Source organism: Ictidomys tridecemlineatus, chromosome 12 (assembly GCF_052094955.1).
Source record: "Ictidomys tridecemlineatus isolate mIctTri1 chromosome 12, mIctTri1.hap1, whole genome shotgun sequence".
NCBI lineage: Eukaryota > Metazoa > Chordata > Mammalia > Rodentia > Sciuridae > Ictidomys > Ictidomys tridecemlineatus.
In genome coordinates this window covers 75,537,936-75,564,539 of record NC_135488.1, presented here as the reverse complement: position 1 = coordinate 75,564,539, position 26,604 = coordinate 75,537,936, and the positions used below count along the sequence as shown (strand labels likewise).

The 26,604-nt window shown below is 34.8% G+C and overlaps 1 pseudogene; it reads right to left on the bottom strand.

Annotated features, from left to right (window-relative positions):
- Nucleotides 1-23,414: 23,414 nt before the first annotated feature.
- Nucleotides 23,415-25,974, bottom strand: LOC101960853 (E3 ubiquitin-protein ligase RAD18 pseudogene; annotated as a pseudogene).
- Between the last annotated feature and the right edge of the window lie 630 nt (nucleotides 25,975-26,604).

Genomic DNA, 26,604 nt, shown 5'->3' with positions numbered 1-26,604 from the left:
CTTCATATATAGACAATACTGGAATCTTGGAACAAAATTAGCAGGTAAGCTCTAATGACTCACTCTACCATTCAATTGTTCTTTCAGAGAAACTCAAGTAACTATATTTCAGGGGTCCACCCCTACTTAATTAACAAAAGAAAGAAGTTGGAATTTCCTTAAAATAGAAGTCTTCCCCAAATTGCAAAATTTAGTATGGAAAATAGGAGAAAATTAATTCAATATTAAAAGGTTTTTGTTTCTAGCATTGGTGTTTGAGCTTTATCTCAAAAGATCAATCAGATTGAGTTTACAAGAGTTCATGGAGCAGTGGATTGAAAGACAGAGCTCAGAGGAAAACACTGACAACTTTTTAATGATGGCTACGGAATTAAAAAGCTACGGATGGCTTTTTAAATGGAAGCCTACGGAATTATTTCTTAGAAAAAATTAGGATTCTTATTTACACATGTCCCACATAAAGCAGGATTTCCAGCATTTATTGTGTGTGAAACAAAAATCTGATTAATTTTTTTGAAATTGTGGGTAATATGCTTATTAAGCTTTAACAATATTATGCTGGTATCAATAAAAGAACTGCAGAAGTAGACTAGAAAAATAAAGCTCTTCATTGGTCCTGCATTTGTTTAATTTTAAATTCCAAGTGTCAGTTAATTGATTTATGAAGAATAAAGATGGTTAGCTGGGCAGGGTAGTGCACACCTGTAATCCCCACAACTTGGGAGACTGAGGCAGGAGAAACACAAATTCAAAGGCAAAATAAGCAACATAGCAAGGTCCTAAGTAACCTAGCTAGATTCTGTCTCAAAATAAAAAGTGTTGGAAATGTTGTTCAATGGTCAAACACCTATGTTCAATCCCCAGTACGACCCCCCCCCCCAAAAAAAAGACAGGATATTAGTGGAAGCCCATTTGGGGTTTGTGATGGCACCTTAAGTTCATCTCTGAGGCATTCTTATACAAATTCTTAGCAATCTTGGATAGAAATTAAGGGAAAAAAACTGAATTTAAAACCAGAATAAGCCTATCCACAGACCTTACATGGAAAAGACCAAACCCACTAGGCAATGCTGAAACCGCATATGGCTGATAATGGGAACTGAAAAGATCAAGGCTGACACAGGTCTGAGTTCCGTGCTGTATCTAGAGCTGAGGTTGATTTCCCAGATTTATAAAAGAATAAAAATAATAAAGTTTCTTTTCATCAAGGGAAGTGAAGAATAAAGACAGTTCCAATGATCAGGACAAAATCAAATCCCCCTCTAGCTTAGTACATTGACCTTTGATTTCTCTAATGAAACAACAGAGGAGAGGACTTGAAATAGTATTATAACAATTGGTTATAGATAGGGGACAATGCAGGAAATAGGAAGTTGCTAGCAAAGATAAAGGAAGTGAAGCAGAAAGGAGATTGTTCTATCTAGAACAATAGAATTTTACTACTTGAAATTAACCTGCACACAAAGATTCCACAAAAATATCCTCATAAAAGCTAAGACATACAAGTGAAAGGATTATAGCACCTGAGTAGATAAGTAAATAGATTAAAGAAGGTAGTGTTAGGGAACAGATGCATGAAGATGGTGAAAACCCAGGGTTAAGAGAATAATCCTATAGAATGGGCCCACTGTGCTGACCCCCCAAATGCTTTTTTTCTAAGAAGCAATTTACTTGCAGCTCTGCCTGGCCTAAGTGGATAGGATATGTCACATGGCTCAGCAAACTACTTGTTATCTGCAGGAGAAATGCAGCCCAAGATAATGTGGATGGGAGGAACCTAGGAATTTTTTTTTTTTAACTGATCCTGAGACTCTGAGAAATAAGGATAGTTCCTCCTAACCATAAAATCTGTAAGAATGTATAATTAAGACAGCCACAAAAGTTAACTCAAAATGGATCAAGGAGCTAGATATCAAATCAGAGACACTGCATCTGATAGAAGAAAAAGTTGGCTACGATCTACATATTGTGGGGTCGGGCTCCAAATTCCTTAATAGGACGCCCATAGCCCAAGAGTTAATAACAAGAATAAACAAATGGGACTTACTTAAACTAAAAAGTTTTTTCTCAGCAAGAGAAACAATAAAAGAGGTAAATAGAGAGCCTACATCCTGGGAACAAATTTTTACCCCTCACACCTCAGATAGAGCCCTAATATCCAGAATGTACAAAGAACTCAAAAAACTAAACAATAAGATAACAAATAATCCAATCAACAAATGGGCCAAGGACCTGAACAGACATTTCTCAGAGGAGGACATACAATCAATCAACAAGTACATGAAAAAATGCTCACCATCTCTAGCAATCAGAGAAATGCAAATCAAAACCATCCTAAGATACCATCTCACTCCAGTAAGATTGGCAGCCATTATGAAGTCAAACAACAATAAGTGTTGGCAAGGATGTGGGGAAAAGGGTACACTTGTACACTGCTGGTGGGACTGCAAAATGGTGAGGCCAATTTGGAAAGCAGTATGTAGATTCCTGGGAAAGCTGGGAATGGATCCACCATTTGACCCAGCTATCGCCCTTCTCGGACTATTCCCTGAGGACCTTAAAAGAGCGCACTATAGGGATACAGCCACATCAATGATTATAGTGGCACAATTCACAATAGCTAGACTGTGGAACCAACCTAGATGCCCTTCAATAGATGAATGGATAAAAAAATGTGGCATCTATATACAATGGAGTATTATGCAGCACTAAGAAATGACAAAATTATAGAATTTGCAGGGAAATGGATGGCATTAGAGCAGATTATGCTAAGTGAAGCTAGCCAAGCCCTAAAAAACAAATGCCAAATGTCTTCTTTGATATAAAGAGAGCAACTAAGAACAGAACAGGAAGGAAGAGCATGAAGAAAAGACTAACAGTAAACAAAGACGAATGGGGGGAGAGAAAGGGAGAGAGAAGGGAAAGCATATGGAAATGGTAGGAGACCTTCAATGATACACAAAATTATAAGAGGTTATGAGGGGCAAGGGGGAGGGGGAAAAAAGGGAGAGAATTGAACAACAGCAGAGGAGGTAGAGAGAGAAGATGGGAGGGGAGGGGAGGGGGGATAGTAGGGGATAGGAAAGGTAGCAGAATACAACAGTCACTAATATGCCATTATGTAAAAATGTGAGTATGTAACAGATGTGATTCTGCAATCTGTATTTGGGGTAGAAATGGGAGTTCAAAACCCAATTGAGTCAAATGTATGAAAGATGATATATCATGACCTCTGTAATGTTTTGATCAATAAAAAAAAAATTCACCCAATACAAAAAAAAAAAAAAGAATCGAATTAGGAAAGGTTAGCATGGGCCAAGGTGATCTAGACTTGCCATGATAGTGCGGACTTGAAAGTCTGATATTGCCCTGCTGTCAGTCAAAAGTCAAGAAGTGGACCTAGGTGGAACTTTCTGGAAAATTCTCTGGGATCCCATTTGAAATTGATACAGGAGAGGCAGTTTGTCCCTCTTCTCTCTGAGAGGACCCATTCTCTCCCTTGAGAGTGTTCCCTTTCTCCTATCCCTTTAATAAACTCATTTCTGTTACTCTGAGTGTGATATGTCTGAAAACTTTCTGACTTGGTTGCAAGAATCCAGGTTTGAAAAGGGGGCCTTCGCATTGCCTAAGTTTCTCAGAAGGCCCCAGCTCTTTAACAGTAGGAAGAAGAGTTTCACATTATCTACACCATACCTTTCACAAGCCTGGCAGACATCATGGAGAGAGAGACTCTATGTATGGGAAAAGAGAGGAAGTGAGCCCCCAGCTTCACCAAAGACCCCCTCACAGTCCACCTTAATGAACTCTGATGCCAGGCCATTCCCTGTGGTCCATGGTTACATCTGGGTCACCACAGACTGAAGTATTGGGTCTACCATCCACTAACCCAGGCAGCAGAGCAGCCAGCCTGAGGGCAATAGCAGTAGGCCTACTTGAGGATTTCCCCCACTGGCCCACCCTACCATCAAAGCAAGGGCAAAATTATCACAAATAATCAAGAGATGTAATACCATCATAGTAACAAAATAAAGCACAAGTAACCAACCTTAAAGAAGTTGAGGTCTATGAATTATCTGGCAAGGAATTCCATAATCTTAAAGAAACTCATTGAGCTATAAGAAAACTAAATGATATTAAGAAAACAATGAATTAGGAGAAAGAGGAGGAGGTGGATTTATTACTGTTCAGCAAACAGAAAAAAATACAAAAGAAACCAAACCAAAATTCAAGGACTGAAGAACACAAAAACTAAAATGAAAAATTCCACCAACAGATTCAACAATTAAACAGATCTTCTTTGAGATATACTGATTGATAATCAAATTTTCAAAACTCAAAGGCAGAGAAAGAATTTTGAAAGTAGAAAGAGAAAAGTGCCTTGTCACATACATGGGGAAAATCATTAGACTGTGATCAGATTTCTTAGCAGAAACTTAGCAGGCCAGGAGGGAGTGGAACTGTGTATTAAAATATATATATATCAAAGAGGAATAAATGTTAATTTTAAATATTCAGACATAAATCCTTAAAAGAATTACATATTGTTAAGTAAAAACTCACAATAAGCCAATTTCTTGGTGAAATATCACCTTTAGGACCCAGCTATCCCAGAGAGGACAAGTACAAAAGTTTTTGTTGTTAGATAGGAAGAAATTTAAGATTCCTGGACTAATAATAAGGAAGATGGGACAGTAGTAGAAGATAAAAAAAAATGGTTGAGAGAACTTATAAGTAGTTGAGAAAGAAATATCATAAAATTATCAGAAATAATCAAGAGATATAATATTATCATAGCAACAAAATAAAGCACAAGTAACCAACCTTAAAGAAGCAACATTTTTGGAGAGTCAAAAAAATGAGATGAGGTAAAGTGAAAAACTAATGCAATGGGTATGGGAATATATGCTCTTGACTTGACAGATTTTTAAGTATTTCAAGTTTTTTTCTCAGTATCCTTCCACTTTCTCTCCCCTTCCCTCTGTCAACAATGCTTTTATTCTACATTAATCATTGGTGTTTGGGGTCAGAAAGGATTCAAGAAAGAGTAATATATTCTCTAATTTAAAGTTCACTGACAATAGTGTCTAAAAACAGTTCAGATCAGATATGCAGTAGGTAGACAGGTCAACATAGATAGAGATGAATACATACCTACATACACAAATAAAATTAGCCAACTAATTAGCCCTAAAGTCTCCACATATTTTGGTTTTGAAGTCTTCCCACCTTCTGGTGCATTTGCCTGTGTAGAGTATCTATAGAGAGCAATTGATTTTAATTTAATTGTTTTGGAGCAGGGTCATCCTAATAGGCTGAAAGAATTCAAACAAATATTTGATGATTCTATGCCAGCATGATTTCACCCTCAGCTTTACTTAGGGTTCCTTTAGCTTTCACTGTTTCCCTTTCCCTGTAATGTACAGTAGCAGATTCCCTCATGTTGTGGTGAGACTTTTGCAGGTAAGACAAAAAAACAGAGTTTTTCAGTGTGTGTGACACTAACATGGCCTTGTGAGCTCCAGTTTTCTTTTAACTGGAACATATCCCCATGAGCACTGAAGATTAGGGCTAAAGAACACAAAAACCAAGATGAAAAATTCCACAAAGAGATTCAACGAATAAACAAACAGCTCTTCTTTGAGATATACTTTTCAATGAATTTCTGATTTATCAAGAATATTTCTTAAATCCTTATTTGTCATGTAGAGAAAAGGAGCCACAAGACAATATACCCAGGACTCATTAGGTGGCCCTTTTCAATGAATTTGGAAGTGCAAATCACAAAAGACTATCAGGGTGTCTAATCTTAGAAAATTATCAAGAAAGGAATATATGATTCCATCTTGGTGCTGTTTAAGTAGGAATATAATGAAAATCTCCCAGTTTGGGTTGACTGTTCCCTCAGTGGAAATACTGAGAAAATCATGCCTGAAGTAAAGGTGATAAGAAAGACCTGTGTGGAGAAGTTTTAGCGAAGCTTAATGAGATAGATATCTTAAATAAGACTTAAGGGAAAGTTTGAGCTACTAAAATACACATAAGACTTTTACTTTCAGAAAACAAACCTGCATTTGTATTATCATTAGAAACAATCCTGGGATGTATGGGAGATAAATACATAAAATAATTTGTGTATAAGGTACAGTTGTTTTTCACAAATTAAAAAGGTATACTCTCAGCTTAGGTAGAAAGTCTCTCAGAGTTCTTTAAATTTCCTACTCTTTGTCCCTCATCCTCATTTTCAAGTCTCTAAAAGGTTTTGTGCATTATTTTTTCTCTCTACTGCTTTAACACAATGGTTGGAGAGCTGTACTTTGAAAAGCTCTAGGAATTCCACAATGGTGAATACATGTCATAAAACAGAGTCAGTGAGCACCATACCATTAACCAGAACAGGTGTACTTATGTTAGTTCTATTTGTTTAGGCTTCTAGGCATGATTCTTTTAGTAAAAGAAATAAAGTATGATAACAAATGTGTTGTCAAATCCCCAGATCTTTGGTTGTAACACAAGAAAAATGGTATCAACATGTTTTATATAAAAATGATGTCTATTTACACTATAACTTTCTGAAACTCATACAGAAAAATACAAAACTACATTTTAAGATGTGGGGAGAAAAATTATTTCATGAGCACATGGATGAAAGCAAATATTAGGTTTGATGCTTAATGTTGAATTTGTATTTCTTAGAGCTTCTCATTTTTGACTCAACTAGTGGAAAACTAGAAAAATGTTATTAGTTGGTGTTAATAATGCCAACTAAGACCCATATTAAAATAGGAATTATTTTATTATTACTGAAATAATAATAATGATAATAATAATAGTTAATATTATTTCAGGTATAGCTAAAATCTGTGCTGCTTCTTACTATATTTCTGCATAAGAATGTGAGTACTTCTTCAGGACAAATAATGAAAGGCAAGGATATTTACCATGATTATAGTTCTGCAGTTAGTCATAGGAACTTGAACATTTGGGTAGCCCATGGAAAAGCAGTATGTTCTGGTAATTTCAGAGGTGAATATATCCAAAATGCCAAAGGAGAAACACTAATTTCTCAGAATAAAATAATTATAATCCCATTTTATCCCAGGCTATCCAAAGCACTACTCATTGTGTTTTATTCTCGGATGACATAATTTAAGACCATTGGTAAGTTGGGCCATGATAAGAATAGATCACTAAGTTCATAGTTTGAACACAATGAAATTCCATGTTTTCTGATGAGCAACAGAAGGGTTTCTGTGGAAAATTTAAGGCAGAAAAGTCTTGAAAATTTGTGTTAGAAACTCTAGTTTCTTCCGTCAGAATAGAAGACTGAAATATTAGTGAAACTTATTAGCCAAAGGAAAGTCATAATAAGGCCAAATATATTAAGAGAGATAGAAATTATAAATAGGCATGTTAGTTTCCTTCTAAAGGTCTTCATTTCTTTACATGTGTGTGTGCGCACACACACACACACACACACAGTAATTGATTCTGAATTGCATTTATCCAAAATATTAAGCAGGAGTTTCTGCCTTGGGAATGGTTTGCTCTAGATAAACTCAAGATCTCTCTCTTAACTTACATAATATATAAATCATACTTTAAGAAATTTTCTTTGAGTAATTTAGATCTTTTTGCAAATCAAGCATATGAAGAGCTTCTCCTATTACAAATTTACTGAGTGAAATTTTATGTACATTAATCCATCTTGTGGAATCCACTTGTTAAGTCATTCAAAAAATATTTTCTGAACATTATCTGTCTGATAACTATGGGAGGCACTACCTTGACACAGAACAGACTTAGGTACCACTTATTTGGGACAGATTTATCAGTAGACAGAAATACCGGAGTAAGAAAGTATGCAATAGAAGAAGGCTAAATCTATATAGCACACAGGAGTGCAATCTACATGTGGTGCTTGCTGTAAGTAATCAGGACTTGATCCCACTGGGACCTTCTGAAAAGTCCAGAAAAATACACTTCAGAATTATCTGCCCAAAAGACAGAAGTGGGAAGACTTTATCCATAATCACAGGGACCTTTCTTCCATTAGTCAAGTACAATCCCATGGCTCATTTGCTGCCCTGCTGTGTGAGGGTCTGCCAGGTTTGCACAAGAATTTTAGCCTCAGCTAAAAGCAAGAGATTTCATAGTGCAATTGATCTGAGGAGCTATGAGATACACCTGCTTGAAGCTGGTTGCTATGGCAATGGTTGGATAAAATCTTGGCACTGAAGATGTAAAGTTACCTATGAGGGGAATCTGACTCCACTCTTATCCCTGACTCAGCTCTGATCCAAGAGAAGAATGTTGTTCTGTACTCTGCTCCTTTCTTCCTTTCTTCTCTTCAAATTCCCACATCTCTCATAAGGAGAAAACATCTTCCATTTTTTTTTTCACTAAGAAAACGTCCATGATCTCTGGAACTCAGTCTTCATTTATACATCTAAGGCTGAGGCAGAAACATTGAAATTCTACTTAGAGTTTACCACATTAAGCTCTAAGCAAATCATCTCTCCATTCATTGTTTGGTGTGGGCAGCATGAATGTGTGGGTGGTGTGATGATGATATTTGTCTTTTTGATTGTATAAAAAATGAAATATGAATACTAGAAATTGACAAAAGGAAGAATAAGATGACTTTATATTATAGATCCAATGTGGGTTAGCTCTCTAGGTCCTATGAAAAAAATAGATACTATAAAAGACATAAGCATAGCCAGAAATTGCCATTTCTCCTCTGTGCCTTTGGAATTCTGTATTTCCAAAGTTGACACTTAAAATTATATATATATATATATAAAACACATTATCTTCCCCTTCCTGCCTCTTGGTTGAAAAAATTTTTAGATGTCTCTTATATAAACTATATATGAATTCTGAAGGCAGAAAATGTGTGCTTATTTTTTCTTAACTATTATCTGTGGTTTGAAATTGTTTGCAATAATAAAAAAAACAGGCAGCAAAAAATCTCTCTAAATTACTGTTATCTAATTTCTTTAGGAATTTTACTTTTTTTCAAATATGTCAAATCTTGACTACATAATTAGTGCTTTAATTAATTTTTTTCTTAGAAAAATTAAAACAAAATTACTTATAGATATTTTTAAGTTAACTTGCATGTGCCATGTTTCTCATGTTTGAATCTCACATGTCTGAAATATGTCTGTGATATTCATACATAAATTGTGCACAAAAGGACAGAGCAGAGTTCCTTTTCCTGCTCACTTTTTAATGGATGGATGAGTATTCTTAAACATTAATAGATGGCACCATTATCAGAACAGTTATTTATAACAAAATACATTACATAACCATTCAGATATTTTCCTTTTTGAGGCAGTTATACTCTTACACAGTAAAGAGCAAATGCCTTGTGAAATCAAGAAAGAGGTATGTGTAGTGGTGAGGGAAAAGAGAGAAAGAGCAAGAGAACTTGAGAATGAAAAACAATGTACTGAATCTGCACATTCTGTACTGAATGAATTAACTAGAAGGAGAAGGACACATTATTACCTGTTTTGAGTATTGGACCACTACAAGAGGAAGATAAGAAATATACATTGACTTTATTCCCACATTTCTTGATATCTGAACCATAAAAATGGCTCTAAATTAGTCCCATCATATACTCATTTCTCAACTGCTTTAGCGCTGTAAAGAGCTTTTTCTTATGGTTCAGGATCAAAAGTAATGACATTTGACAGTGGCTGTCTATCTGATTCAGAGCAGAACAGTTTAGTTTGACCAGCAACATACTTGATTTTTAACTAAACCCAAGGGCTTTGGGTTGGCTATCAACTCCCCATTTTCCTTAGTCCTTAACATTCCCACTGTTGCCCAGCCAATTTCACACATTTGTATACCTTACCTGGTTCCTAAAGCCATATGAGTTTGAGACCCTTGACATGGAGAACAAATCACATAGTACAACAATTAGGTCCAGGTTGAGGAAAGAGAAGTAGCTAGAACCTCACTCCACCACCCAGAGTGCTTGACCTAGAGATGACAGCACAAGAACAGAAAGTATGTTGAGAAGCTTATCAAGGGAACTTGTCTTTAGGGGGAGCGCAGATGATGTCCACAGACCACAGCCTGATGAGAACTCAGGCAGTGTGGTGCTGATTATGGTAACTGATAACCTTAAAAGCTTTAGCCATGGGGTATTTACTCACCTCTGTCCTACTTTTCTTATTGGTGCAGGAGGAAAAGTCATTTAGGAAATATTTAGTCAACGGTCTATGTTAGGAGGAAGAAAGCAAGGCACAGAAATTTTTACCTTATTCTGCTAAGGTCTGAGATATTGTATGAATCAAGCATAAAACATGGCATTTGTATTAAAGTTTCTTTATAATTTCTGGCCACTATGTTATATTCTGTGTAAAACAACTCATAGATGGTGCTAATTCTAAATTTTTATTTGCCATGAATTTCCCACCTTTTTGTTTTATTTCTTTGGCACCCATTTATTAAGGTATAGTATAGCAATTGTTAGAGTCCATTTGATTTTCATGATATGCTATATTTTATGTACACAAATTAAACTATGTTCTTGAAATAATAATCTCAAACTTTTTTGGGGGGAGAAGAAATACAAATTTGTTAATAACATTTTTCTCTGCTTCTTATAAAGTTAGGAGACCCAACCAGACTACCAAATGGGTTATATTTGTTGTGGGAGAACAGAAAACATAACTAAAAATTTGCATGTATTTAAGCATTTGTAAAGTGTCAAGCTAGCCTACTTAAGTCTTCGAGAACTTAAGTATGTCACCGTAGTAGAGTCTTTGTTTGGTGTCCAAAATATGCTTTATCCTTTGTTGTTTACCTACATATTCAGTTTCATCTTTCACTGTATCTTTCCCCCCACTACTACTTTATGGAAACACTTAATAGTCCACAAATGTCCCCACTGTCTCTTTGAGCCTTTACAAATGTTCCTGTTGGTTCCTCATCCCTACATTATTCCCCCAGAGTCCTACTCATTGTTAGGTGAACTCAGTCTTAAAGGGACAGACAGTAAGTATGTTATGCTTTGTGGTGCATAGTGTCACTATTCAAACTACCTGGCTTTGCCATGTTGGCAGTTCCATAGTAGCACGCAATACATAAAGGAGTGGTGTTGAGGGCAGGCCTAATGTGGCTCTAGTTAGGCTCACTTTCCAAGGATTCTGGTGGGCCATGTTATATTTTTAGTGTGTAGCCCTAGCTGGGCACTGGCTAGGTTATGGTTAGTCACGGCCAGAAACACTGAAATCACCAAGGTCATAAACATTTGCTTGTGAGCATGGGCACCCTTATGTAACCTATTGGTAGTGTGCCTTGTTTGGCTTGCATATAAATTGGGCCTATGGGTGAATAGGGAGTTAATAGGGGGCAAAAATGGAACTGGTTGGGGCTAAAGCTAAAGCTGGAGACTGATGCCACCTCTGAATAAAGCATATGTACTATTCTGTGTCTTGCATCTTCTTCCATCTGCCAAGCTCTAAACCTTGTTTGCTGGGTCTGAGAACCAGACAAGGAAGACAAGGAAGCATGGCTATCTTATAATAAAACAGAATTTATAAAACCAAGTGGCCCAACAATAAGTCATAGTTTGTTATTACCAGCCTTAGAATTCAAGTTCAGCTTCTGGTGTACACTCACTGGACCTGCATCTAGATGAGCATCTCATTCTAAGGTATTCCTTAGATTAACTTTTGGTATTTCTCAATATACTGTCAGACACGAAACAGTAGAAGGTAAGGACATTATCAATTTCTCCATTTTTCATGTCATAATGTATGATAATTGTCTCTCTGAGATACTTAAACTGAGGTTTCTATGGCTATTTTTGAGGCATGTAAAATGTCACATTAGGTCATTAAACTTATAAAATGCTCCCAAATATAGAGTGTGGAAAAATAATAAGGTCAGATTTCAAAAATAGCTTAGATTACTTTGTCTCAAATTAATAATATCAGATTGATATGTTTCTGCTTTTGAATGTGGATAAAAGTTGTAGGTTTGTTGCTATCAAGTGAATTCTTTATTCTAGACATTTGGGTTTTTGTGGAGGAGGAAGAGTATATCACATAGAGTAAAAGACATGCTGACAGGTATAATTTAAATGTTATTTCTACTTTAAATATGATTGTTTAAAATCAAATGCTTTAATAACTTAATTGAAATTATTCATTTAAGTATTTTAATAAGATTAGGTAGAAAAGTCTCATTTAAGTCAGAGTAAAATAAAATATTTAGTTTACATTGGCAGAAGTACAAAAAGAAGTCATGATTAAATAGTAAAAGGTACAGAGGAGTGTCACTACTTGCCTAAGGAAAAAATTGACAAATATAAGATGAAAAATAATATCTATGACTTGATATAGTCAGACAGTTTCTATGGAAATAGAAAAAGTCCATCACAGATATAAAATCTTTTTCTCCAAAATAATTAAAGAGAGAGGACACGCCCAGCTGACATGGCATGTGAAATACCTCTAAATATCCTTCTCTTCACAACAGCCAAAATGGAGGATTAAAATACTCTAATAACTTCCTATGGAACTACAAATGGGGGCTACAAACCCACTCCTACATGATCTGTCCAGCAGCCTCTGTAACATACCGTTCACTATCACTTCTTACTGTACTCCAGTCTCAACAGTCTTTTTGTTATTTATGGGAAAAATGGTAATTTTCATCTTAGGACTTTTTCCCTTGATACTTTCTCTAGTTGGTTCATTCTTTCTGTAGATTTTTGCATGGGGGACTAAAACAATATCATCTTAGAAAGCCTTTCCTAAGCACACGTTAAACAAACTTCCACTCATACTCTATACTACCCTCTTCCTGGTACCATTTTACTTTTTATCCTATTACGTGTATTAATGATATCAAAAGTTATATTGTTTATTTTTTGAATTTCCAGATATAGTAAATGAATTTCCAGATATAGTAAATAGTAAGCACTAGCAACTTTTCTCTTTTGTTCTCCTTTCTTTTCCCATTGTGAGAATGTGACTGGCATCAAATAGGACACATTAAATACTTGTTGAAGAAATGACCATTAGCTATTTGAGGAAAATGAAAGACTCCAATGAGACTGTTATAAAGGTTTTAATAGAATGAGTTACTGACAGATATTGTTAGCAGAGCACAATGAACAGGTAGTTTATTGAGTGAAAAAGTATAGATTAGAAGGTCTTTAAAAAATTCTCTTCTTAGATTTCTGTTTTTGTTTTCTCAGTAGTCACCTACCCTCTCCTCCCCCAGATAAAAGCCATAATTATCTTTTCCTATTCTGAGACAGGCCCATTTAAAATGTCCAAGGATTATAGTATAAATGGAATTTCCTCTCAATTTTTATATTTGCAAGGAATTATTTCAGAATAAAGCATAAATTTATGGAAGTCATTGTGTGATTAATACAGTTTAATATTTAAAGAAAGATGTTTTTCCTTAACATGCTAAACCTTCTTTTTATTATATCATGTTACAAGTATTAAACAGTAAACACACCAGAACATCATGAACATAGGATCTGAGGGAATAACTCATAATGATTTTTTATTTTTAAATCTTTTTCCTACTTGGATTTTAAGACACACATTTAAGATAGATAAATTGTTCATTTAGTAAATGGAAAGGCTTCTTCTCAGTATCATAGTGCCAAGAATTCTAGCTCTCTATGGGTTATACTGTTTGTTTGAAACTAATTTATAGAAAAATAACAGTGCATTCCCTGAACTGTTTTACTACTGTGAGTTATCGACCTTCTTGGTATGCCAGGATTTGTTAGAGTCAATCTAATGCAAACTAGTTTATTTCAGGTCAAGATAATACTTTCATATATATATATATATATATATATATATATATATATACATATTTCATACATATATGCATATTTCATATATATATGTGCATATGTAGATTGTGGAATCTATATGGAATTAGTAAATATATTACTTGATTTATTAGTGTAAGGATACATATTTAAAGATACAGATTGCCTAAAAGTCCAATACATGTTTTTTTACATAGGATTTATATCTGGATTAAAGTAGGTAGTATTTATTGTTGCAACCTATACTACTAATAAAAATGAATGAAAGTGACACATTATAGTTCATTTCAATATGGTAATAATTTACACTTCAGTTCTCACCAGGAACGTACGCATCAACTACCAAGGTCATTTAAAATAATGAAAGACTCAGTGAAATCACATACAAAGAATTATTATTAAAGGCCCTCAAATGCTTTTCATCCCATCAGTGGTGCATAAAGGAGATGTCTGCCCATCTTTTACAGTTTCCAAGTGGAATCTTTTAGCTAATGATTTCCCCCATTCATTCAAGCCTTGTAATCTTCATGAATTCAGCTTCTCAAGTTTAGCATGAATATAAAGCATCTCTCCCATAATATAAGGCATAAGTACCATTGGACTTTAGTATCTTTCTTTCGCTTTCTTTTTTTCCTTCTTTTTTTTTCTTTCTTTTTCTTTTTAAGTGACAAAAGACCTTCAAGAGCAGCAAGAATTCCTTGATTATTTCTAGCTATGTAGTTCTTGTAGTGATCATGCAGATTTCTTTGGTCACACACTGAGAAAACCCCATAATTACAAGGATATTTATGATAGCAGCACTGCTATTTCAGGGAATTACATTATAGTTCACTCTAAAAATAAAAGGGCAACACATTCTACATGCTGATATCTGGTTTCCCTTGATAGATGCACTTGCTTTTTCTACAGACTTAAATTTATCCTTCACCATCTGCTCTTCAAGTACTCCAGAAAATATAATATTGCATTCTGAATTCCCTTGAAAGTTATTTTTCCTCATTGCAGATTTCCTTGTTGGATTCATAGTTTTACCTGCATACAGATGACTAATATTTGGACAACTAATAATTTTGAACTTGAATTTGAAAAAAAAAAAACACCTAGGAAGAGAAGACAGGAAGTTACTTCCATTTGATTTGGGCATGATTGAGGAGATAACATAGACAACTGTGTTACAAAAACAATCAAACAGAAGTTATTGCTGAAAGAGCTCTATTTTTTCTTGTCATATTTTTCTTTATTAATTTATTTAGTCACCCATTCAACAAAAAAATCATTGAAATATTTTCTCCTTAATAAATTCTAGAAAGAATTTACTACCCTTACTTGTGCAGAACAAATCATAGGGCATTTTGTTTTATTCACTGGTGTTAAAAAAATTCTTATAACATCTTTGCCTAAAACAATCTCCCCATCCAGATGGTTCCATCAAAATTTACTCTGAGATAATTTGTCTTTTGATTTCACTTAAAAGTGGCTTAAAAACAAAATGAAAGACAAAACCCTGCAAGTAGCCATGCCAGTCCTTTTTTATGTTACCAACTTCCCAAGCAACAGGGATTCTGGGCAATTAAAAGGTCTTTTTCTTCGGAGAAGAAAACCAAGAAAATTTAAAAACAGAAGATTCTGAAATATGGAAGGCCTTCAATATAGTCTATAGCCAGTAGATATTTGCTGAATGAATATGAAAGGATGAACAGAAAATATTAAAATAAATCTGCCTTGTTGTGTGATATTGCCCTGAGCCAGCCTTCATTCAAGGCATTCTGACTTTGCCTTTGACCTCTGAATTCATCTGAAGTCTTATTTCTTTTCAGTCACTGCACTCTATTTTTTTTTTCACAAGGAAAGATGACTTTGTTGCATTTGAACATTTGATATGGAAAATTTCCCAGACATATCAAAACATATCATGTGTATCTTGATGTGTGACCAACCAAGGAACTTTATGTATCTTCAATTAGTCCTAAAATATTTCCATACTGAAAGCAGGCCAGAGGGTTGTGCAAAGTATGGAAACATTCAGAAATGTTGCAAGTGCTATGTCAACAATTGGTGAATGGATGAGAAAGTAAAGAAGCTTAAAGATGTTTGCTCCAGTGTTAGTCTGTGGAATACTTGTCAAGGGATCAAATGAACCTGACAACACTTCCCTGATTGTTCATTCTTGAAACAGGGAGGTGAGACTTGAAGTCCCTGGAGGTCACCTTTTGTGCTGTGACTCTGATTGTAGTGCTCCTCTCTGGAGGCATAGCAAATGAAAGTTTTCAGGAATAAGACAGGAGGAGGATGCAAAAGCTCCCTTTTTCTTTCCATTGTCTGAGAAATATTACAACATGTGACCTCTAAGTGCTGACTTCACTTCCCTGTAAGGACATCACAGAGAGAAAATTATAGTTTGCTAAGAATATGTTTTTAGTCAGGAATAATTGCCATTCTTGACAAGTGCTTTTATTTTCTTTGTTTTTGTACAGCTAATTAGAAAAAAAAACACTACAATATTTTTACATTGTTAATTTTTAAAGGATCTGTCTAGAATCATATAATTTAAAGCTTAATGAAACCTCAAAAGCAATCTCATCTTTTTCTAATGCATAAATCCCTTTATGATACCCACTAAAATGATTTACCAGCTCAAGCACTTTAAATGACTGCAGCTCATGGCCTCATTCCACATTAGCAGCTTGGAGTGATATAAAGTTGTTTCTTATATTGAGCTGAATCTCTACCCCTTACTCTCCTGTAATCTCTACTCATTAGTCCTAAATTTGCCTTCTAGAAGCACACAGAAAAATAGTCTGTCATGTGATAAGATCTTACTTCATTTAAGCTATCTAATATATACTCTTAAGGTATTTTTAATAATGAACCACTCCAAATTTCCTCAATGCCTTTTTATAATTCACAGATATATACACGATTTAAAGAAATGGAAGACATTTGAGAAATTATCTGGTTCCTTTTATCCCTCATAGACACTAATTTGGAGATGATAACAGTAAAAAGGCTACCATGAGACAGTGATCCTTGGTTTGGTCTCCTTATGCTTATGGTTCTTGAATTGGGGACTCCTTTTACTGGGGTTACATGAAAGGAGTCCCAGTTAAAATTGGCTGTTTCTTTTATTTAGCCTTTTTTTACATATTTTCTCAAAGAAAATTCATTATTTTTAATATTAGATTGACAACAAGAATTTGAATAAAAATTTGGCATAAATGTGACTTATCCAAATCTCAGGGTGTACCTCCATTCTGGTCAAGTCCAGGAGTGATTTTGTCGCTTGTGGGTATTCAACAAAATACATTTAAAAGACATTTCAGGTTAATGTATTTGGGGAGTGCTACTACAATCTAGTAGAACAGAGGTGTTACTCAATATCCTACAAATAACAGGACAGCCTACTCAACAAAGAATTATCTAGACCAAAATACCAATAGTGTTAGGGTTCAGAAACCCTGTATTTGGTTTCCATAATTGTTATTCTTCGCCGTTTATTACTCATCTTTTAAATGCAAAATAGGAATCATTTTCATTTGAGGAAAAGGTTTCCTAAAATGAAGGATGCTGGATGCAATTTATTTATTCATTTATTTCTTCCTTCCTTTCTTCCTTCCTTCCTTCCTTCCTTCCTTCCTTCCTTCCTTCCTTCCTTTCTTCCTTCCTTCCTTCCTTCCTTTCTTTCTTTCTTTCTTGTAAAAATATCGTCCGACTCATATCTTAAATAACTGCAAATAGAGGAGACTTAGCATAAACTGATTCATGACATTGTGGGAGCTGGCAAGTCCAAATTCTGCTGGGTGGGCTGGGAGACTATACCCAGAAAAGAGATGATGCTGTGGTTCAAGACTAAAGGCAGAATTTATTCTTGCAGTAGAATTTCTCCCTGTTCAGAGGCCAGTCTTTTGTTCTATTCATGCCATCAAGTGATTGCATGAGGCCCACTCATATTTTGGAAGTCAATATTTACTCCAAGTCCACTGATATAATTTTCTCCCCTGCGGTGCTGGAAAACAAACCCTGGGCCTTGAGCATACTAGGTAAATATTCTGCCACTGAGCTACATCCTCCATCTCAAAGTCCACCAATTGAAATGTCAATCTTATCTAAGTATCCTCACAGAAACATTCAGAATGATTTTTGACCAACTTTCTGGGTACTGCAGCCCCGAAAAAATTGACACATAAAATTAACCATCCATGGTGCTTCTCTGCTAAGTGCCTTGTGTTTCCTGTGTTGACTTGGTACCTCTTGAAGAATACATTGAAAAGCAGGGATGGTCAGCTGATGGAAGAGCTTGCACCATCTGGCTATCTTTAGCCCCATAGACAATTATAGTAATTTGGTTTAGTCCTTTTATTTCTGATCCACCTCTGTTCTATTGTTGGGAAAGACAATAATCCCACCTCTGCTGGAGAGGTCCACCTAGGTCAGAGGACCACGTCTGCCACAAATAACCCCCATGGCTTTTTGGGTCTTTCCCTGAGTTCCAGTTGGTCTCTTCTACTGATCAGGGATTTGAGTGGGAAACATCTATGGGTGAAAAGAGTAAACCATCTTTTACTTGCATTCTATTAGATGATAATGTTACAGTTGTATGCTTTATAGAGGTTTTATTTGTATTAAGTACCGTGGCCTTAGTTATCATCATTTGGTAAAAAACAGGCAGGTTTCTTGTTGTCTATAGGCCCAGATTTCTCTCAGAACACTTACTTAACAAAATTTATACTAGTATAAATTCTTCCCCCTGTCCCTTTGAAATTGTGTATAAATCTTCTCTCAGTCTCTTCTCTGCTTTACAACCCCAGGAAATGTCTCTCTCAAGGACTTGGGAGTCTTCCCTCTGAAATGTAATCATCAAGGAAGACAGTACCCTATCTCCCAGTCTCTTTGGATAGACAAGGAGCCAGACTTGAATGGGAACAAATTATCAAGCACAGATGTCTGAATTGAACAGAAGAACATTTGCAAACTCAACAATAACTGCATCTGCTTAACACATCTTGTTTCACTGAAATTAAGCCCTGTCTTTTCTTCTGTTACAACCACCCAATTGTCTTCCTTGAAGTCTTGCTTGCCCATTATCTTTGCCCGGTACACATTTTACTTTGACCTTGTTTTTAAAGTAACTCTCAACTTCTTATATTGTCAGAATAAATAGTGATGGTAATTTCAGGTACCAGGATGGATTGGAAACCACTGTTTGAACAGGTTTTCATAGTAGGCCAGCTTATTGAACTTTCTTAATTTTTCAAGGGCAATAGGATAGCTATTGTCCTTGGGGGTATAGGTGACATGCAGGGAAAAGAAAACTGGCTTTTATAAGTCTTATACTGTCTTACCCCGACTAGCATTGGCTGGAAAAACCAACTTAAAAAAATCACTTTCAGTACTTTTCAAATGTTGAAAATATATGTGCAAATAAGGATGGAGAGAGCAAACCCAACAAAAGCAGAAGCTACATGAAAATGTTTAGAAAAAATGTAGGACGCAGGTTAAACTGTTGTTTTTTTTTTTCAAATTTAGAAAGATAACCATAGACTAAAGAAATTAAAAGACACATAACTTTTGCTTATGAATACACATATTACTACTTGATACATTTTCATTTTGATTTATGACTAACCAATTCTCTTTTCCTTGAAACTAGAGAGGTTTTTATTTCCTCTAAAATATAAATAAGAAAACAACAGATAGTTACCAACCCAATCCTACTTTGGTATATTTTTATTTGAAATTTTTTCACAGTTTGCCTTTGGCTTAAAGACTTTAGTTTTGAATCTAATAGTGAGATTCACAATGATATAACTACTATAAATTGACTTTGTTCTAAATTTATTTTATAATAAAAAGAGTATTTTTTGATAAGAAAAATCTGTTGTTATATTTCTTTATTTTTTTCATTTTATGCTTACCTTACTATGGTTTTAAAGTTTTTCAACACTGAAAGCAATCTATTTGAGTAAATGTAATGAGTATAACTTTTAAAGAGAAAAATAGACTATATACTTTGCTTGAATCTGATATCTTCCAAATCCAGCTTAATAAAAATCATGGTTGCTTGGTTTATTCCTGTGTAAGTTAGAAATAAAATGAATGGTATCAAAGCAGTTTTAGGAACTTCCTAGTACCAAGGACAAATGCATTACTTAATAGTTTAAAAATCATGTAACATCACAACAATTCGATTCCTATACCAAAGAAATATTTTTTCAAAAAGTGAATATCATTTTCATAACATCTAAGCTTGGCATTATTTGCATATTTGTTTTGCAAAGCTGCCAAAATTTGGGGGTCTTTTCAACAGTCTTTTAATTAATTTTTTCATACAAATTGGATTTTTCATAAATTGCTTCTGTACCCAAGAGAGTCTTTGAAATCTATCTGGAAAAACCTTAAGTATTATTTGCTAGTCATTTTAGTGTCAGAATTTTTTTTACTTCTGGCTAATTGGCTGTTAAAACTATTAGTGTTTGAAATGTGCATAAAGTGCCACAGAAACCGAGAAAAATCCTATAAGTATTTCTTGTTACTGTGTTATTGATATTAAGAAAATGCTTATTTACTGAAAGTCTTTGATGCTAAAAAAGATTTGCCTTCTTGTGAGAAGAAAAGTCTACTTGGATTAAGCAGTATCCCCTTCTTCCTTTCCACTTACTAGCCTCAGAAGTAATATTACTCTCTGTCCTTCTCTGGGTTCAGAATTTATACACATCACTTCCCTTTGCCTGAAATGTAATCCACCCTGTCTAATACCACCAAGATCTTCAGAATTAACAAAGCTGTGGAATTCTAAGAATTAGAAAACACTGAATTTTAACTAATTAATTCATTTGCAATACTGATAATGGAACTTAGATCCTGGTACATGCTACATAAGTTCTGTAGCAGTGAGCTACATCCTCAGATCATAACTTGCCAATTTTAAATCTGTGAATTAACAAACAGTAGGTTTGACAGTACTGTCCTGTATTCACATGATGAGTCACATACAGTTGTTTGTTCTTCTTGTTAGGAAAGGTTGTTTGTTCATCATATCGTTGTGGAATAGAAAGAGTTAACTGGCCTGTGTTTCAGTTCTTTTCAGTGAAATATGTTGGTAGAAAGGGTCTGTTCTCAGTCTACGGAGGATAACATTTTTGTTGTTGTTGTTTTTACAACATTTCAAATTGAGAAAAATCTTAAAGATATTTTCCAAATGGATGTAAGATTGTCTTTAGTGCTCTACAGGGTTTTTTTTTTAAAGTAATAAATGGATTCCAATTTACTTCAGAAAAGAAACAAAATAATTCCTCGCATATGCAACTTTTGGTATGATACTAGTTATGATGGGCTGCTTTCAAGAAGTGTGCATTCTAGTCATCCAGAGAAGTCACATTCATAAATGATGACAATTTAAAGGGAAAGCTCCATTATATGGGGACGGAGTATATTAACAACATTTAGAAAAGATTATGATCATTTTGGGGTTTTTGAAGGTAGGGCTTTGGAGAATAATGAAAGCCTTTAAAAAGTAGGCCAGGTTTTGCTTTAGAGGAAGTTGGTAGAGAGAGAGGATGCATTTTCAGAACCACGATTGCTCCTATTTAAATCAGTAACTTCCTCAGGCAGATCTTCATTGATGTATTCAGAATTTACATTGCTTTGTTGTTGTTGTTGAACCATGGGGCGTGTCTGAGTTCAGTGGCATTCCTGCCAGACTCAGGCTTCATTTTTAGAGCACTGATTTTAAGCCAGTAATCCAAGATGTTTCTTTTCCACAAGGATTACAAATTTTACCAACTACTCCATTTTTTTGCAAAATAAGTAGGTATGGGGGCTGACTGAAGGAGGGAAGTAAGTAGTGGCTCAAGGTATAGAATCCGAAGTGCCATGTTCTGGAATGGGGGTCTGAAACAGTTAAAAGCTTTCTAATTCTAAAGAAAAACAAGATTCAACATCTTCGCATCCTACATAGCCACATAGCTTTAAATAGGGACATGTCAAAGGGAGAAGGGCAGCATGAATGCTTTGATGATCCAGAGGAACATCTGTTGCAACCAGATGTTTCTGGGATTGTTTAAAACCCAATATACGTGTACATACATGTGTGTGTATGTATGTTTGCATTTGTGTATATATACATATAAAATTTGTTTCAAAGTAATCAAAAATTTGTTGAAAGTTTACTAAAATAGTCCAGCACATTCAATACATATTCATATTTATCTAGCTTCTCCTGATGTTAACAACATACATATAAATATTATAATCAAAAAATTCTCATTAATACAACATTATTAACTAGATGACCAAACATAGTATCATTTCACTTGCTTCATCCTGCAATGCTTTTTTTCTTTTCCAGGATCCAGTCTCCAATCCTGCCCTGCATTTAGCTGTTATACCCCTGTGGTCTTCCCCTGTGATATTTCTTCATAATTTCCTTGTCTTACATGACTTTGGTGGTTCTGTGCTAATTTGTAGAATAATTTGGCCTTATAATTCAATTTGGCATTGCCTGATGTTTTCTCCTGGTTAGACTGATGTTATGCATTTTTTAGAAGAATATCAAATAAGTAATATTATATCATCAGTAAATAATTGTTTAAGGAGTATGTGAATATTGACATGTCATACTACTAGTAATGTTAGACATAAGTATTTGATTAAGGTGGTATCTCCTAGGTTTCTCCATTGTATGGGAATACTGATTGTTCCTTTGTAACTGAAAAACATCCTGAAGAAGATATTTTGACACTGTACAAAAGAGATAATCCTCTTTTTTGGCAAAGTTTTGCCTGTCATTTTTAGCATCCAGCATTCTTTTTTTTTTTTTTCATTAACAAAATACATTTGTTGCATATTTTTCATTAAATGACTGGGATTCAAAATGCTGGAGATTTGATCAACTCAACTGAAAAAAATACTAAGAATAATCTTTTTTAAGAGCCATTCAGAAGATTAAGCTCAACGTTTCAAAGTTATTGTGGCTTTGTGACTTTAAATTATAATAATAACTTTGTAACTTTTTAAAAATTATAATACTAACGATGTGACTTTTAATTATAATCCTGTTCTGAGTATTGTGTAAAAATAAGTTTAACAAATAACTACACTCAACTTAGAAAATATGAATTTGCTGTCATGGGTGCGCTGATATACAGGCATCAGGTACTTACACACACCAAGAATGTGAATTAGGACAAAATACAGACACTCTTAACTCAAGTGCTTGTTATAGTAAATAGGCAGAAAGAATCCTTTTGTGAAGTTGATGTCCTTGGAAGAAAAGGAAGATGGTATAAAGACATTTTGAAATTTAGAAACCAAACAAAATCCCTTTCCCAAATAGTTTACCCACTCTGCAAAGCTGGTGAACATGTGGTTAGTGTTTTTAAGGAGAAACATTTTAGAGGCAGAAGACAACTGACCAAGTGAAGATGCTTAACTTTTTCTGGAAAGGTAGAAGAGACTAGAAATCAGTTAACCCTAACATTTAGGAATTAACATCTTCCCTTGGACATTTATAAATAGGAAATCCATACATGGCAATTAAAAGTACCATATTCTGATCACTGAATTAAAAAGTCAGCAACAGCCTACACTAATTCCTATTACGCTTGTTTCTTGGTTCAATCTCTGCACTTTCAGCTGCTCTTGTGCAGCAATTCTGTCTTGGGCTTATTTCTATGTTTTGAAGATCATTTTTATGTAATGCTTCCCAGGCTTTCTCTTCTTCCAGAAGATCTCTCATGATGTCTGAACTGGAACTATTGCACGAAGCTGATTCCGATGAGTAAAGAGCTGATTCCTGAATATCGGTACAACTAGAAGAATCATCTTGTCTATCAGGCTTCATCTTTTCTGGGGAACTTAGATTTGATGGAGGAAAGTGATTTCTTACTGAGGTTGTATCTGAGAATTTCATTTTATCGTCTTCCTGTCCCATGTGCCTAAGTAACAGCTTTTCTACTAGATTCATCTTTTTTCATTACTTTGTTTTTTGACATTCCATCAGTTTTCTTGTATCCTTTTTTTGCCTGATCCACCAGAAGCTGAAATTCATTCTGATGCGCTTTACGATATTTACTGTGAATTTCATCTATTTCCTTTTCTGTTTGGTCCTTGGTAAAAACCATTACACTTTCATTGAGTTTACTTGCTTCAAGACGCATCCTGGTCTTCTCCATGTTTTCAAGTACCTGGACTATTTCAGCAGCTGATTTAGGATGCAAAGCATCACATTGGGCATTGTACATATGTACAAATTCTTGATGCCTTTTAATAAGCTGCTGTTTATTTCCTTGAGTAGACAATCCATGCTTTTTAGTTTTTTCTTTAAATCACCATCAGAGAGCAAGTTATACACCGTTTTGGGCAGTGGCTTCCTTTTGTTAACAAAACTTCTGAGGCTTTCTTTCTTCTCTTCACGTGATAAACAGCTGTCTAAATGCTTCTTGATGTGGTTTTCTAGAAAGCTAACCCTGCAAACAGGACAATCCACTTTGGAAACTTGCTTCAAAGTGGACGTAGAGGGTATCTCATGACCATTAGTATCTGAGAAGCCAAGGGCTGTCTTTCCCATAAAATATTCCACTTTGGTCTCCAGAGAAGTGCTTGCCTCTTTCTGAGGGCTGAATTTAATGTCATTTTCTTTTGTTGACAACTCTGACCAAGAAATTGTCCATTAATCTGCTCCTCTGCTTTAAAGAATGTGGGTAACCTCCAGAAGTATGTTACTCTGACAGCAAGTCTCTTAGAAGAGGAAGAAGCAGGAGATATGGCTGGTGATTCTAAAGCGAACTGCAACAGATGATTCTGTGCAAAATTCAAGCTTTTTACCAGTTCATCTAGTATGCAGTTATTTTTCAGGTCTGACTCTGTGACTGTCACACAACAAGTTGGACACTGAGTTTTATAAGACAGAAATTTTCTTATATAGAGAGAACAATAGTTATGTGAACACTGAGGAATAATCATTGCAATGTTAAAATATCCAAAGCAAATTCCACATCGCAGTAAATCACCTATTCTCTTCATCACTGCCAGGCCTGGAGGCCACTGAGGCTGGCCAGGGTTTCCATGTCTGTCCTCAGGATGCCTGGGGCCCGCCTCCCACTGGCCTCCCGCGCTATATTACTCCTCAAAATTCCCCATGCTCACATCCATCATTCTTATAATGTCAAAGTTAAAAAATAAACTAAAAATTTGGCAGGTTTTATTGATATGTATTGAACTGGTACCCTCTAAAGTTACGCTTTAATTAAAGTTCATATGCAGAAAGGTTGAAGAAATAGCTTAGTAAGACATTGATACCTGAATGTACTAAATCTCAAAGTATAATTTTCCATTTTTCTTTCATTAGCTGGCTCCAAACTTCCCAATTGTGTAGCAACCAGAATTACAGTTATTATTGCTGAGCAGGGATTTAATTATTGTACTATATTTAAACCCCCTTTTGCAAATAACATAAACTGAGTTTTCAAACTCATTTTTAGAAATAACTTATGTTAGAATTTTAAAGAGTACATTCCAAATCTTCTTTGAATTAAAAGAAAAAAATGGAGAAATTACTCATGATATAAATGCAAGATGATCAAAAGAGTAATTAACTTTCAGGTATCAGCATGAATACCTGAAGTGTATCTTAGCTAAATGACCCTAATAATGTCTCCCTTACAAGTATAAGGTACAAGAAACATAAGGGAGAGACTTATGTCTCCAATATACAGCATGTGAGTCTATATCAAGCAATTAAAACAAATGACTATAGGATGAACCTTGCGAATCTGCATGCAAATCTTCCTCATTTTCCCCTGGAATTCTCTGAAATTATGTGTATCACTTCTCTGCTCCTGAAAGTTGTTTTGTTCAAATTGTAGCCTTCAAGGTTATATCTCCTTCAGCTGATATTAGAGACAATAAAATCAGTGGTTTCCCATTTGTCTGCCTATTAAAATTATCTAGGGAGGTTTAAAAATTACTGAAGTAGGGGACTTCTCTGTAACTGAAAACAACAGAGGCTGCACAGTTACCTAATTCTCAATACTTTCTCCCTAAGTTATATATAAACAAATAAACAAATAGTGTTGTGATCATACTATAAATATTGTGTGTTCAAACACTGATTAGTTACATAGCAAATATTACCTTTGTGGACACATGTTCTGAGCAATTGTGCTTCTAATACACACAAATCTGCATTTATTTTAAAAGTTAGCATATAAAAGGAGAACCTGAGGCTTCCATCTTTTATCACAGATTACACTTTCCTATTCTAGGACTTCATAAACATGGAATCCTACACTATGCTTTTTTTTCTGTTTTGGCTCAGTATAAATCTGATATTCACCCATGTCAATGCAAATATCACAAGTTTCTCCCCTTCTGTTTTGGGGTACTATTCCGTTTTAATTATCAAAGGTATGAACATTTGAGTTGTATTCCATTTGGGGCTACTATGATTAAAGTCTCTATGAAATTTCAATGAATGTATGTTTGTTTGTATGAAACTTTGTTTTTACTTTTCTTGGGAGTAGAATTTTTGGTTCATTTATATTTAACATGACAAGAAATTGCCCCACAGCTTGTAAGAGGAGTATTACTATTTATATTCCCACCATCATTAGAGTTTTCGTTGCTACCACACATTTTTGCCAACATATGGAAATGCTACTTTAAATTTACTTTGTTTTTTGGTATATAATAATATCACACTCTGGTTTAATTTGTGCTTCTCTGATAATTAAAGATGTTATGAATCTTTAAGTACTTTTGGCTATTCATATGCCTTG